A 15940-nucleotide genomic window follows, 5' to 3' on the forward strand; every position below is an offset into this window, starting at 1 on the left:
AGCATAGTCCAGTTTATTCCGAATGAAATAGTTTGTGATTTTCTTTTTATCTGAAAGGATTATTCGGTAATATGTTATATACTTATTGGACATACGGGTTGTTTTAAATGTATCCTTTATTTTATTGTTTTATGGTAAAACAGAGTCTGTGTGATTTTTCCTTTGGTATAATATCGAGTATTCTGTTATGTTTTAGAACATGGTACATTTTTATAAATATCCCATGTGTGCTATAAAAATGTATGTTCTCTGCTTATTGCAAGTAGTTATACAAGTAACATCCATTATATACATTGTACATTGTGATTTGAATATATATAATAGTCATAATAGTTCAAAATTATTACTTGCATTTCTCAGATCTGCTGTGTATCTTATTTTCATATTATTCTTATCTGCTTGAATTATCAATTTCTGAGGGATTCACGCTCAAGTCTTCAGTTCCAAGTCAGACAGTTGTTATGCTGACATATTTGCACCAGGTTATTTGGTATAGGCAGCTTGACATTAGTTGCATCATCCTGTTCCATTGTTCCTTTTCTGAGTATAACATCCCTCTTTATGCTTTATAATGTTATTGTCCTACATTTTATTTTATCAAATATTAAGATTGTCACTCCACTTTTTTGGGTTTATTTGTGACTAGTACATTTTTCCCATTCTTTTATTTTCACTATTTCTATATCCCTTTGTTTAAATTTGTGTCTCTTTTAGCCACAAATTGTTAGATCATGCTTGACTTTAACCAATATAACCATATACCTTTTTAAAGTTACTTATGGTTATTATTAAGGCAAAACATATTTCTGCCATCTAAGTTCATATTTTCCACTTATTATACTTTATAAATATAAAATTTATAAAAATTTATTTCTTTCTTCCATTAGATCTATTACATTTTATTCTTTTTTATTAAGTGTTACATATTCTTTTCTTTTTTAAAAAAAGTGTTCTTAATTCAAGATCCATTCCCATGTTTTGTTTTCACCATAGATTCCTTAAGTACATCAATATCTGTACCTAAATCTAATAATGCAACTATGTTGGCATGTCTTTTCATACCTGGGGAGAAATTCTCGTCCATCCCTACTCTATCAATTTGTCTAAAATAATAGTTCGAATTGTTACAGATATATTGCTTCTTTCTTTCTCTCTTTTTAAATTTTCTTATATGAACTATTTGATCACTTTTAATTCTTAGCATCTAGATGCTTCTGATGTATTTACCGCTTTACTTTTATTTGTATACTTTCTTCAGTAATTTCCCTCAAAGTGAGGATTAATATGAAAAATCTTCTGAAGCCCATATGCATGAGAATATTTTTTGTTACATCCTCACATTTAAGTGGAATACCTTTTAATATGAAATTTAAGATCTTATTTTCCTTAGAAAAAATTCTTCTACTTCTTGCATCTGAGTTGCTGCAAACTCAGATGATATAAATTTGATTTTTCTTCCTGTGTAAGTTATTGTTTCTTACTTTTGGAAGCATTTTTATTTTTTTTTTATTATTTTTTTTTTGGAAGCATTTTTAAATAATTTCTCTGTCTTTGGTTTTTCTTAGATTTCACTGTAATGCATTTAGGCATACTATGAATCTTTTATTTTATTTTTTAAAAAATTTTATTTATTTATTCATGAGAGAGAGAGAGAGAGAGAGAGAAGCAGGCTCCATGCAGGGAGCCCAACATGGGACTCGATTCCAGGTCTCCAGGATCATGCCCGGGATGGAAGGCAGTGCTAAACCCCTGAGCCACCCTGGCTGCCCCAGCCTTTTAAATCTAAATTATTTCATCTGTTGTTAATGAAATGCTCATTTTTTGTTAAACTGAAAGGTGTATCATAATTTTTTAAATGTCTTGCTTCTGTATTAATTTATTGTGGTACCCTCACTCTGTACACTGATACTTCTTGTACCTTCCATACCTTTTAGCTTTTCTTGTATATTTTATATGAAAGAAAGGATTCTTTGTGCCTTCTGCTTGCTCAATGTCTACTTAATTTCAAAGCTTTATCTACTCTGTTATTTATTCCATCTATTGGATCCCTTATTTCAGCTATTATATTTGTTTATACTTAGTAATTCTACTGGGTTCTTCTTAGCATCTCTAGTTCCTGATTGATATTATTAATATCTTTGTCTCTTGGTGCATTTGATTGTGTTTGTTTTACATTATTGGTGTGTCCATCCCAATTATTCTGTTTCAGGAGTTACAGTTTCTTTGGTTGGTTGTTTTATTCTGTACTGGATACATTCCTCAAGTAAATAAATGTTGCAGTCTGGAAGTTCATGTTCCCCAGCATGTGCCACCTACACAATCAGGTAGCATTCTTCAGAGATGGGCCAAAGGTTAAGTCCTGGTATGTCTCTCCTTCCCTTCAAATTAAAAGGGAGGGAAGATGATGAGATCCAGTCTGGTGAGCCCTGGGCATTACAAAAACATATTCAACTACTTCTTTTGCTTCCATTCCACCTAGTAAACCTTCTGTTCCTGGATTGAACTTTAATCATTCATCGAGTGACTTCATAATTTACTAGGGTTGGATGTGGGAGTGTCAGGTGGGAGAGAGGTGTAGAAGTGAGTGCTCAAGGGTGGGGAGCTGGGCATCTCCTGTTTTTCATCAGGTTGTCACCCCACAGAGTTTTTATACTCCCCTGATAATACCTTGACAAGTGGCCAGGGCTGTTATTGCTAATTTTTATGGCCACAAGGCATCCAATTACTGTTCCAGGCAAGAGGAGAACTTACAAGCCTCTCTGACAATTAGCTTCTCACAGCTAGCCTCCTTTTCTTTTAACTTTCCTTCTGGGTATGCAGATACATTGTCTTCTGAGGTCAACAGAACAGCAAATTTAATATTCAGGGCTAATATAGACCTAACTGGTTTCTGATTACTTTTTTAAAAATTTGGTTAGAAGCAAGGAAAGAATTCTGTGAAAAGAGACAGAGACAAAGGGAGAAGCCTAAACCACAGAGTCAGTCAATTAAGACTGAGCCTGAGCAAGTGGCTTAGGCATGTCATCTGGCTAGGAATGAAATGTGGTTTAACTTCTTCCTTGGGACTGACTTACTCCAGAAGACTCAGCTGGGTTTGGGAACAGTTGGTATGTTACGTGAGAGAGCCGTTTTTAATTTATGAAGCATTTCCTATAAACGTTCTCAATTTTATTTTATCTTTTCAAAAATTATCCTTTTTCATCCTTACAATTATCGTAGGCTGTATAAGCCAGGCTGGCAGATTTCCCATTTTACAGATGAGTAAGTCAAGGTTTGGTGGCTTGCCCTCACTACATTGTTGACAGGGAGCAGAAACTACTGGAACACAGGTTTTCCTGCTGCTCCAGAGATATCGGCACATTCTCTTTGAGAAAGAACATGGCCTCCCTTATCAGCAAGCAAATAAACAGAAAGTTGGCAAAGGCTTGATGATTCATTTAGACAGAAATGAGTGTGCAGCATGTGGAATTACCCTGTAAAAATATCTGCCTGGATTAGGGCCAGCTGGGAATGGAGCCTCAGGCCTACGGAGAGGTGTAGGGAGCTCAGTGGAAGGCAAAGGAAGGAAGGAGGAGAGAGAGCGCACGATCAGGAAAGAGTGATCTCAACAAGTACTATTCTAGGAGTCTCCTTTCCTGTAAGTTTTATTCTGCAAGATTATAAAAGCTAACCCTAGACTGCAGGTTCTTAAACAGGAAAAGAGCCCCTTGGTTGGCTTTCTGACCTAGTCCTCTCCACATAACTCAGTTCATCCAATGCACAGAACACCAAAGTTAACATTTCTTGGAGCAAGCCCATAAAATATTTCTGGTCTTTCCCATGTGGTTTGTTTACTGGGTTATGGTTGGTTTCATCTTATCAGTTCTGCTGAACAAGATGCTCCGAGCCATGTCTCTGAAGCAAGCTCTCAGCAGGCGGCTCTGCACTCCCCGCTACTTCATTAATGTCAGAAGTTCTGAGGTGAGGTGTTTGCCAAGCTGTAGCTCTCAGAAGGAGAGGGGAGCGAGCGAAGAGAGAAAGAGAGAAAGCTCTTCATTTCCTGTAGATACACTCAGAGAGTACATTATCCTTCTTCTCCCTGCCATCCCTTAAACAAAAGGAGGAATGATGGCCTCCAAAGAGGGTGTGGCCTGAAGCACAAATACAGTCCTGAGAACAAAAGAAACAGGAAAAGAAGCAAAAACCCTTGAACATTATGGTTAGAAATGACTCCAAAGATACGTCTTGTAGACTTAGCATTGCCCCCTTTCTTCTTGATCTATGGTGGGGTTGAGGATTTCTGTTTATGGCTGGTGGGAAGGCAAAGACCTGTGCCGGAAGGGGTGAGGGTGTAGGTGTGGGAGACAGAGAGTGGGGAGAGGAAAGGAAGTAAGAAATGATTATGTCTTCAGTGAGATTATTTTGGACTGTGAAGCCACCAAACACGGAAAGGATGACAGGGAGGGAGTTTAGGTAGCCGAGCCCCACGATGGTCACCTCTCCAGGAACCACGGTGGTGGCACCAGGTGTGGGGGATGAGCAAGGATGAATAATCTAAAACACCAGCCTGAGTGCAGTGCTGGGGTGAGTGCTGGACGGTGGAGAAAAGTTGAGTGAGCTGGCCTCATTACAATGACAACAACCACCAACAATTGTGTGGTTCTTATGATGTATCAGGTGTTAAGATCCATTACATATATATACTCCTTAATACCCAAGAAGAGCTCCTTGGGTGGGTGCTATAGTAGCCCCATTCTACAGAACAACTGAGGCACAGAGAGGTGAGGTCATCTGCCCAAAGACACACAGCTAGTGGTGAGATTCAAACTCTGGAGTGTGTGGTCTGAACACTAGATTTTACTACCTGTCCGAGCTATAGGATGTTCGTGCCTGTGTTATTTAACATGGTGAGAAGTTAATAACATACTTTCAGTAAAAGGGGGATATGTTTACATACATTAACTTGTAATCTGAGTTTTAGAGTCATAAAAATTTATGTGTTTTTTAAGACTTTTTAAGATTTACTCATGAGAGACACAGAGAGAGGCAGAGACATACACAGAAGGAGAAGCAGGCTCCCCGCGGGGAGCCTGATGTGGGACTCGATCCCAGGACCCTAAGATCACGATCTGAGCCAAAGGCAGATGCTCAACCACTGAGCCACCGAGGTGTCCCTAAAAATTTATGTTTTAAAATAATATCTAATAGCACAAGAAAGTCTCCATGAGATGGTATATTAAAAAAAAGCGCAACATAAAATAATACAGGGTATGACCTTCGTTTTGTTTAACAACAAAACTTTTGTACCAACATCCGTATCGTCTATCTCTGAAGAGATAAGCACAGAAAAAAAAATAATGGAAAGAAATACACCAAAATATTTGCAATGGTTATTTCCAGACAGTAGGATGAATGGCAATTTTTACCTTCTTCTTTAGACTTACGTGCTTGCCCCTTTTAAAAAAATAATCTGTATATAATATTTATAATTAAGAAAACAAATCCTGTGTAGGGAAATGATACTGTTGAATCTGACTTCTTTTCCATGAAGTGCATGTATCCTGGGGTCACTGTTCTAATTGCTGGCTTCTCTTCACCACGGGGTGGGGGTTCTGCGGACACCGCCTTCACCCATCCCGTCTTCCTTCCTTCCCACCAGTGTTCTATAGATTAATGTCGGGCCACAGAAGAGAGCCCTGTGGTGAACTCTGGGATGGTATAGACTTCTTTGCAGTAAAGTTAATCACCTTCTAAATTATGGTGCTTTGAAGTTTTGGTTTTGTGGATCAGATTTCTGTTCTCAAGGCAGAGGTGTTACCGGGGGGATGAATGAATTAAGATATGCATGGTGATTTAATTAAAGGATTTAACATAAATAGTAGCAGGTAAAGGGCATATATTTTGATGTGGCCCAGGAACACCAACAATGAAAAAAAAATATGAAGCCTTTATACAAGAGAAATGTCCACAGACACTTGTTCATTCTAAACAGTTCAATCGATTATCAATGAAATCTTTGGGTCTTTTGCACAGTGATTATCACAACAGCTGTGAGTACGAAACAATCTTCGGGTCTCAGATTCCCTGCTAAGAAAGTGAACATTCCCCACCCCCTGCCTTCTACCGAATGTTCCTTTCTTAAAGGCCGACAAAACATCATTTTACTATCCTTACTAATTGTGGGATTTTTGTTTGGCATTAAACAACCTAAATCTTTTCCTCTGAGATGGAAAGACACTTTTGTCTTTTTGTTATATTCAGCAAAAGTATCCCCAGAAGGCAGCTGGCTTTTGGCCCTCTGAGGTAAGACATTAATTAATGGATCTGTTCCATGGCTTTTTTAATGAGAAATTCAAATACATAAACCTTTAAGATCCAATAAGACCCAGACGGATTCTAGAATTCCCAAGGCACCCACAAGGTATTCTGATGATCGTTGGGGTGACTGCCACCATTCTCCGGAGGACAAAAGGGAAGTCCAGGTGAGGAGAAGGAAGACAGGAGGAGCTTGGCCAGAGACAGACCCCCTGGCCTGGTTTTGAGTCCCCAGCAAATTGGCATCATACCTCCTATGGCCAGGGCCTGGGCTGTTCGCCTGGAAGCTGCACCAAACAGCTGACGTCCTCGGATAGAAGAAAAGAGATTAGGTCCTCAAGGGACCGACTGCGGGTCTGCAGGATTGTTTTCCATTTACTGGTGGGACCGAAAGGATCCCACACAACCCCCCGGTGACCCATGTCAGTCTTGACCAGATGTGGGGCCAGGCAGCCCAGGAACCAAAAGTCCTCAGTGCCTCTTGGGCCGAAAGGCATAAATCATCGATTTTCTATGAATTAGGGATTACTGCTAAATCGTGTGCTTTCTATTAATAGATCTTCATAAATGCTGCAGGTGCGGCTGGGGCTCGTCTTTGAAGTACTGCTTAATCGTCCCCTTTCCAAATCCTCATAATCCAGCCCTCATAAAAAACCCCGGGGATTATTGATTGAGAGGGCCTCGGGGATCCCTAAAGGTGCTGCAGCTCAGACGCCTGCGGGTCCCCGAGGTGCGGCTGCAGGCCCGGGAATGCGCGCCAGGTGCGGGCGCTGCTCCTCCCCGGCAGCCGAGGGGCGGGGCTCCGGGCCGTGGGCGGGGCTCTGGGGCTGGGGGCGGGGCTCCGGGCCATGGGCGGGGCTCTGGGGCTAGGGGCGGGGCTCCAGGCCGGGGGCGGGGCTCCGGGCCTGGGGGCGGGGCTCTGAGGTCGGGGGCGGGGCTCCGGGGCCGGGGGCGGGGCGATGGTGCCCGCGGGCCTCCCGCTTCTGCTTCCACCTCTTCAACCTCCGAGCCTGGGGATCTCCCTGACTCAACCCCCTTATCAAATAACTTGCTTAAGACAATATTCTTTGAAACTATAGTTTGAAAAAAAAGAAACTATAGTTTGAGATGAATTTTCTTTAAGTCATTAGAGATCATCAATTTGAATGAAAACAGTTTAATTTGTTCAAAGTGGTCAATCTGTTTAGACTATTTCATTGCTTTAATTAAATGAAAAGTTCACTTGTTGAATGAATTAATTTCTTCATTGGGATTACACTTCGGTCCGGGTCCTCTGGGCCTCCCAGATCCTCTGTCCCTCTGGCCACCCTGTGCTGCTTCCGAGTCAGGCCATGCAGGGGCACCTTGGATAAGGCTGATGTGTTCATGAAGTTTCCACACCTAGGATGTCCTGCCCTTCTCTCTCTATTTGATGAAATCCTGGCTCCAATGTCACCTTCCTTGTGGAGCCTTCTGGAGTTCCCAGGCAGGTTGAGTCACTTGCCCCTTCCTGTTTCTGCAATATTTTGCTCATGCCTCTGTCTTAGCACTGTTTTCATTTGAATCCTTCTTATTAGTCTCGTTGTTCATTTATTCAGCATATCTTTTATCTTCTGGGTTCCAGGCCCTGGACTGGATGCTGAAGACACAAAGGTGAATAAGACAGGGTGCCTGATTTTGAGTAAATCACAAGGTCCTGAGAGAAAGACATGGAAATAACTAGGTGAGTAGACTATGCTAAGTGTTATAATTAAAGCTCTCTGAGGTCTTAGGGAGGGATCCACTGGTCCACTCTGGGTTGTGAAAATTTGAGAACTGGGTTATTGGGAACACCCAGTAGGGTGCCCGTCATTTACTCTGCCTGATAAAACTTAATGGAATCACTGGTGCAGCTTAAAGATGCCCGGATCTGGACTCAGATTTCACAGGTTGGAACCCCAAGTGGTGCCTGTGGAAAGATGCATGACTTTAAGGCAGATCACCTGAACATTCTCTCCACCCTCTCATCGATGAAATAGAATAACCTTCTTCTGGCTCTGTTACCAGAAGCAGAAGCAAATGAGGAATCGTAAGTGAAAGCAATTTCAACAGCAAAGAGGGAAGTAGATGTAATGCCCGGATGTGAAGGATCTTATCTTCATGACACAGGGATTCCTTCTTCTGAGAGCAGCTCTGTGCGTGGCGTCTCGCAAGCTTAACTGCTATACAACATGGAAAACTAAAACCATGAGTGGTAGTAGGACAGTCACAAAGGGATAGGAAGCCCTTGTTTTCTGCTCTTTCTGAATGTTGGTCCATGTGTTATATATGTTTCCGTGGGGACCATTGAGCTCAGAGATTTGAGGTAACCATGAAATATCTTTGAGGCGTGGTTGGTCAATTCTGTTTTATGTAGGACAGAATCAGTGCCTGAACATATCCACACCTCTTGGGAAGAATTTTCCCACTAGTTTTTCATGGTCTGATGGAAATAAATCCTACTGGACACAGATCAGTCAGACACGTGTAACCGTTCTAGGTGGGTTTTGAGAATTGCTGTCATGTTCAGATTTCTTCTCATTGCCTTGATAACTATGGTCAGTGTGAGCTTGAGGGTAGACAAATCCATCATTGGTTTAAGCAGCTTTCTACTGCACCGTAGTGCTAAAAATCACAAAATTAATCAGCCAGTATAAAGACACCCTTGGAGGTGTATGGAAGGAAGAAGATGTGAATAGAAAGGAATGCATTTGGACAGGGATCTATTTATCATTGCACCTTCAGTGCTTTGTGGGCCTATAAAAATAGGGAAATGTGTGATAGAGTGGAATGCACGATGAAGGGAGGCAGAGGTTTCCAAGGAAAGAGATGATGTTTTGCTTCTGACAGTACAAGTGGAAATGTATTTGGCAAAATTTTTGACTATCCTTCCCCCGTGGAGTGGTGTTTGTTCAATGAGGTAATATGCAATGAGAAATAGAGCCCCACGTGGCCTACAGACAGGAAAAAAACAACCCTTCTCAATGTGTTCAGGTCCTCCTCGAGGTATGATGTGGTCAGAAACTGGGTTGAGCGTGCATAGTTCATTAGCCTCAAAACGTGCTTGCCACATGGGGGTGGCAAAACATGCTTGCCATGAGGAGCCAGGTGGCCGTGGCAGACAATTGCGGGGTGTGCTGTGTTGCAGAGCATCACAGCCCAGTTCAGGTCTGGAAACCACTGTGGCTCCGTGCACATTGTTCTTTCTACCTAATAGGCCCTGTGATTCTCCCTATGGCAATATGTCCTCTGGCTTTTGTTAAGACAGGACAGAAATAAAAATACCCACAACTCCCTTTGGATCTGAATCTGAAAGTTGAACTGACCCTATGGTCAGGGCCGAGTGTACAGAAGTACTTTAAGCTGGCTGCCCTCTACCTTTTAACCCCTTCCTCCTCAGACTGGCTTTTTAGCAGCAGCCACACCACACCCACTCCCTCAGTGGTGTCTATATGTTCTTTAATTTAATTTGCTGGCTGTGGAATTGTCTGAGGCCCTGAGGTAGACATTTTGTTATAAAGTTTGTAATATAATTTGACTTTTTAAAGTCTATAAATATATTGCTAAACACATATATATAAATAAACATAAATATATAAATATCAATATAAATATATTGCTAAAACAAAACCCAACTACCAAGCATCTGCACTTATTATTATTTGTTAAGTCACATATTTTACTCGTAGCTTAGTGTAAGGTATCTTGCTATTGTTGAAAACATTGATACTTCAGCCATTCTGGTTTAGAGATTATTTTTGCTGGGAGGAAAGACTTTCTGGACTACCTGGCCCTGGTGAGGACCTGCATATGCTTAGAATTTAAATTCTAAGTAAATGGGATGCTATAGAATTTATAAGATTAATAGTCCAGGAGGCCAGGCTGTTGACACCCAGAGGAGGAGACTTAATACCCAGTGCTCCTGGAGGTCTCTCTGAGAACAACGATCTCTAGGGACTCCCTCAGCAACTGCCAATTATAAATCTTTTCTGTAGGAAAACATGTATGAAAGATTGAGCCATGCTTTCCCAGAAAGACAAATAAAAAGGAAATTGAATGTTTGATCTCTTCTTGTAGCACTGCATTGCGATTCCCTGACGTGTATGCATTTTCTTTGTAATAAAGAAATAACCAAAAAGAAACATCCAATAAAAATTCATAGGGCTCTTAGCAAACACTTATATGCTTTCTTCTTTGAATTGCCTTTGGGGATGCATTTCTTTTTCCCCTGTTTGCCTTGAAAGGTAAGTGGCTAGAAGTACTCTTTTAACTTCCTGACACCATCTGGGAGTGCTTGCAGTCTTTCCGCTACCACTAATTAGGGACTTATCAGGGTCCTCTAGGGAGCTGCTTCTCACCAACACCATCCAGTACCATCCAGAAGGGAGGCAGGACTCATAAGCTGTTTGCCCCAAGTCACCCAAGGAAGGTGGCAAATTCCCAGGGAAAGTATCAAATGAATCTGTTAATGAGCCAAACACTTGGAAAGAGAGTAAGGGAGGAGGGGCTTGTGCAAATCCAGAAACTCAATGAGCTGAAGGAAATGGAGGATTTATTTATCTGGTTCTTAAAGGAGTGTTAAATGTGAGCATCTCTCATTTTGGTTGAAAGCACTTTCTTTCTTTCTTTCTTTTTTTTTTTTTTGAAAGCACTTTCAAGCCAAAGCTTTTACTATAAGATTTGGAATTCAGATAAGCCAAGGGCTTCAGAGTTTACGCTTATAGATAAAAAAATGCAATTTGACCTTCAAAAGGATGAATATTTCAATGTAAACTATGGTTATTATTTATCTACATTGAGATTTTTTTTGGTCTTCTTTTTTTTTAAGGTTTTATTTATTTATTCATGAGAGAGAGAGAGAGAGAGAGGCAGAGACACAGGCAGAGGGAGAAGCAGGCTCCACGCAGGGAGCCTGATGTGGGATTTGATCCCGGAACTCCAGGATCATGCCCTGGACCTAAGGCAGGCGCCAAACCACTGAACCACTCAGGGATCCCCTTTTTGGTCTTCTTTAAGTAAGAATTTATTCTGCATCGGGCCCAATGTTAACTGGAAAAAAACAGGAGTGCAGTTTTTTCAAATTCTTTCTTTTATAAGGGAAATTAAGTGACACGTCCAAGTTCATACAAATGTACATACAAATGTAATTTCATACAAATTCTGATTAAGAAATGAAATGGGCTTAACCTATTTCATTGTGTGCCAATGATGTAATTTCTACCTTATTATTCTGTAATTTTATTTATCCAGTTTCTTCTCTTTCTTCTCTCTGCCAACCCCTCCCCCACCACCTTGCTTATTTTGAATATATCGAGATATCAAATGTGCCACTTTTCCCCTCTCTGTGCCCATCAGTTCCATTCTATTCCCCCTGCTGTTAGTTTGGTCATTACTAAAATGGCTCATTCCCCCCCCTTTTTTTTTTTTGTACCAAGTAGCTTTCCAAGTATATACCACAATTTGTTTATACATTCTCCTGTTGGGTTCCATTTTGAAGAACCTGTTCCAGTTTGAGGCTGTTATGAATACAGATGCTATGAACATTTTTGTATATAGCATTTTATGAACCTATGCTTTTGTTTGCGTTGGTTAAATATTTAGGAGTGTGATTGCCAAGTCACAAGGTAGGTGTATTTTTGACTGCGTCTCAGGCTACCATGTTATTTTCCAAAGTGGTCCTACATTCTATACCCCACCAGCCATAGATAAGAGTTCCAGTTCCTACACACCCTTCCCAACTTTTGATGTTGCTGCCAGTCTTACTAACTGAAGCCATTCAGACAGGCATGTAGTATCACTCTGTGGATTTGACTTGCATTTCCCAATGACTAAAAACAACTTTTCATATACCAATTGGCCATTCATACATCTTCTTTTGTGCTATATCAGTCAAGTTTTTAAGTCATGTTTTATTGTTGTTTGTCTTTATCTTATCTCATCGTAGGGATTATTTATATGATCTGAATAAATGTCAGTTTTTAGAGATAGATGTTGCCAATATTTTCTCCAAATCTTTGCAATTTTGCTTTATTATTTTGACTGGTGCCTTTGAATAGCAGACATTTTTAACTGTAGTAAAGTTGAATCGCTCCATGTTTTTATGGTTAGTGCTTTTTGTGTCTTGTCTAAAAAAAATCATTGCCTCCCCCAAGGTCATAAAGAAACACCTATGTTTTCTTTTTCTAGAAGCCTTATGAGTTTTAACTTTTATATTTAGGCCTGTGATGTATCTCAAATTAGTCTTTCTATGTGATGACAGAGAGATAGGCCTCTTTCCTCTAACTTCTACCTCTAGAGCAACTAGAATCAATTGTTCTAGTGAAATCCTGAGGACAGCCTAGGCCCTTGTGTTACTCAAAGAAGAAATTCATCGAGGGCAACCCTGTCGGGACCCCTCTCACTTCTGAGAGCTTTTTCTATATCTTTACTTAATAAACATCTATCCCCTTTACTCACACACACACACACACACACACACACAAAGAAATTTATTGAAGAGCGTCACTGACACATTTATGATCATCAGGAATGTGCCATCCACTCATGCACTTTATTATTATTTCTTGCATAGACCAGATAATCCAGAGAAGTGGGTTTGTTTTTCGATCACCATGTAATTCCTTTTGCTATTCCCTATTTCTAGAAACTCCAGTTCTTTATCTGCTGATGACCTACTTCTCTTGTCAAGTTCTAGATCACATGCTATTTCTTTCATGAAACCCATGCTTATTCACCTGTATTATTTTCTTATAATCCTGACTTTTCACATGCATCTTGCAAACTTCTTAAGGTAGGATGTTGTCTTATACACTTTAGAAACCACCTAAGGAAGCTGGCATAGCAAATTGTACACAGTAGATGCTCAATAAAGGATTACTGAATTGAATTTTATTGCAAGTTAGGGGTTTGGAAATGTCTTTTGTGGTTGGAATGTCCCTCTACATCGAATCCTGTCTGAGATAATGTGTTTCTTGATATATTAAATAATTTGTGGCAGGATACAAGCACACACCTAAGCAAAAGACATTTTGGAAAAAGATGCTCTCTCTAATAGGTAAATCTAGATTTCAGAATTTCAGCCCAAGAGACCAGTTTAGAGACATTTAAAGATTCATTCACTAAATGTTGCACTGTTGGTAGACAGTGTTGGCTTTTTTAACAACATTTTAGTTAATCTATACATTTTTCTATACATGGGGAAAGAAAAAAATCTCTGGCTTGTTTAAAGTAAAATAGATACTATAGTTAAAATATATCTTCACTCAGGGGTTTTGTGGTAGTATCTTGTATTCTCAGCTCTCACTTCAACTTTACTCAAAAAAATCTTCTAGATGAAGAAACCAAGCATAAGCTAAGGGTTTATGTGTCTTTCCTTTTTTGAAAGAAAGTATATTTTCCTAGGTTAGAGCATTAGAAAAGAACTTGCTTAGTATAAAAAATCTAGTCTTCTTATCAATAGGGCCTTGGGTGCCTTGGGTGCATGCAATACATATAAACATTGCTTAACTTAAAAAAGAAAAGGAATTCACTTGAAGGTTACAGGATCTCTCACAGAATCAACGAGAATGTTAGACAATCAGGCTTTGGAAAGGCCAAGAACCAAATACTGAGAGTGTAGGGGACTAATGGAATGTTTAATTGGGCAACCACGAATAAGATGAATCAGCTTGACGTCTTTTATGCCTTTGTCTTGCTCATCTCTAGATTAAATCCCCTGGAGAGAGAGGGTGGCTGGCATCGGTCTAGCCGGGCTTGGAGCTCTTGCCAGTGTCCTCAGCTGAGGGAAGGGACCATCTTCAGGGTAGACTGGATGATAAGGAATGACAGGAAAGTTTGTCCTGGGAGGAAAGTCTAGGCCACAGTACCAGAAAACTGGGGAGTGAATGGCAGGTGATCAGAAGCAACATATATACAGTACAGATTTTTAAACTCCAGTACATGGCCTTCTGTGCTATGTGTTTGCTGACACTTAGTCAGAAACAAACGCTTTCCTGGTAATAAAGGGGATTTTGGAACTTGTAATAGATGTTGGCATGTGTGCTTTTCCTGGCCCATATTTGGCTGTAGCTGCATAGAATGAATTAATGTATCTCTACTAATCTGAGTTTCCTACAAAATAAAAATGCAGTGACTACACACTCCCTCCTCCTTTCAAAGGAAATATCGACTCACGGTAATGTAGAGTGCTGCCGTGCTAGCTTATGGTCATACCCGTGTGCGCTCTCACTTATAAGTATGTGGGGGCTGTGATTAAGAGAATAGACTGTGAGTTCCCTGTGCCTCCATTGACTCACATGCAGGTGTAAGAAGGCATTTAATAATAATCCTAATATCAATAATAATAATACTTTAATGAGAGTTTACAATGTGGAAGTAACATGTCTAATACTAGGTACCATGTCATGTAATTAGCAAAGAAGGGTTTCTTTCTTTTTTTAAATATATACTTATTTATTTCATTTTACTTATTTATTTTTTTGTACTTATTTATTTTAGAGAGAGAGAGAGTGGCAGGAGTAGCAGAGGGAAGGGGAGAGAGAGAGAACTTCCTGTAGACTCCCCATTGAAGAGCCCCAACCAGGGCTTGATGCTATGACCCTGAGATCACCACCTGAGCCAGAATCAAGAGTCAGACACTTAACCCACTGAGCCACCCAAGTGACCCCAGCAAAGAAAATTTTCAAGGCTTCTCCACATCTGAAGTCAGGCTCATGAAAGATGATCTGGGGCCAGGGCAGTGGCTCATGCTCAGGGTTTCTGTGCCTCCCCTTATGGTGGATGTGGTGGTGCATTGCCCAGCTCTGCCTTCAGGATGGCAGGGTGTTCATCAGGGGTGGGGGGTATGGCCACTGACAACCCTCAGTCACCAGCCCTCTCTGAGAACTGACGTCCACCAACGAGACCTGCCATGCCCACTGGCAGCTTACATCCCACGACTACACAGACAATGTTGGGGTAGAAAGGCCTGCACCTCTTCACCTCAACTTGGAGCCACCTGGCAGGGCCACCCCAGCTCCAGTGGGACCGCCCTGTGGAGGATGGGCTGTGGCCTCTGCTGTGACTGTGTTGCAGTCTGATTTCTCCTCTGCCCAGTCCCGCTGCTTTCCCTTCTCCTGCAGGTGGCTCGATGCCCAGAGCACTTCCTGCATGTTAACTTGCAACTTCGAGTCACTTTCTCAGGGAACTGGACCTGTACAACCATACAGCCAGGCCTCTGATTAGTGTGGGTTTTGGTGTCTGTGTGGTAGGGCTATGTCTGACAGGGTGGCAGATAGGAAATCTGCAGTGGTTCCCTGACCATTGCCATCTTGTCTGGCATCTCCTAAGCAAGCCCATGCTGCTTCTCAGCCCAGGACAAAGGGAGCAAGCCCAGGCCAAAACTTGCTCATCACAGTGGTGTCTGGCCTTGGAGAGGGTCCCTGGACAGGGCATCCAGGTGTCTGGACTCCATTCTGAATGGTCTCAGCAGGACCACAAACCACAGACCTTTAAACTCTGGCGATGCCAGGGGTTGGGGGTGGGGGACGGGGGAGGGGTCCAGAGGCTTAGATTTTCTCCATGTAAATGGATGACATTGAAGTAGATATTGTCTAAAGCTCCTTAGCTTAAAAATGCTATTTGATAAAAATAATCATATTTATGCATACGT

This window comes from Canis lupus, chromosome 38 (assembly GCF_003254725.2).
Source record: "Canis lupus dingo isolate Sandy chromosome 38, ASM325472v2, whole genome shotgun sequence".
NCBI lineage: Eukaryota > Metazoa > Chordata > Mammalia > Carnivora > Canidae > Canis > Canis lupus.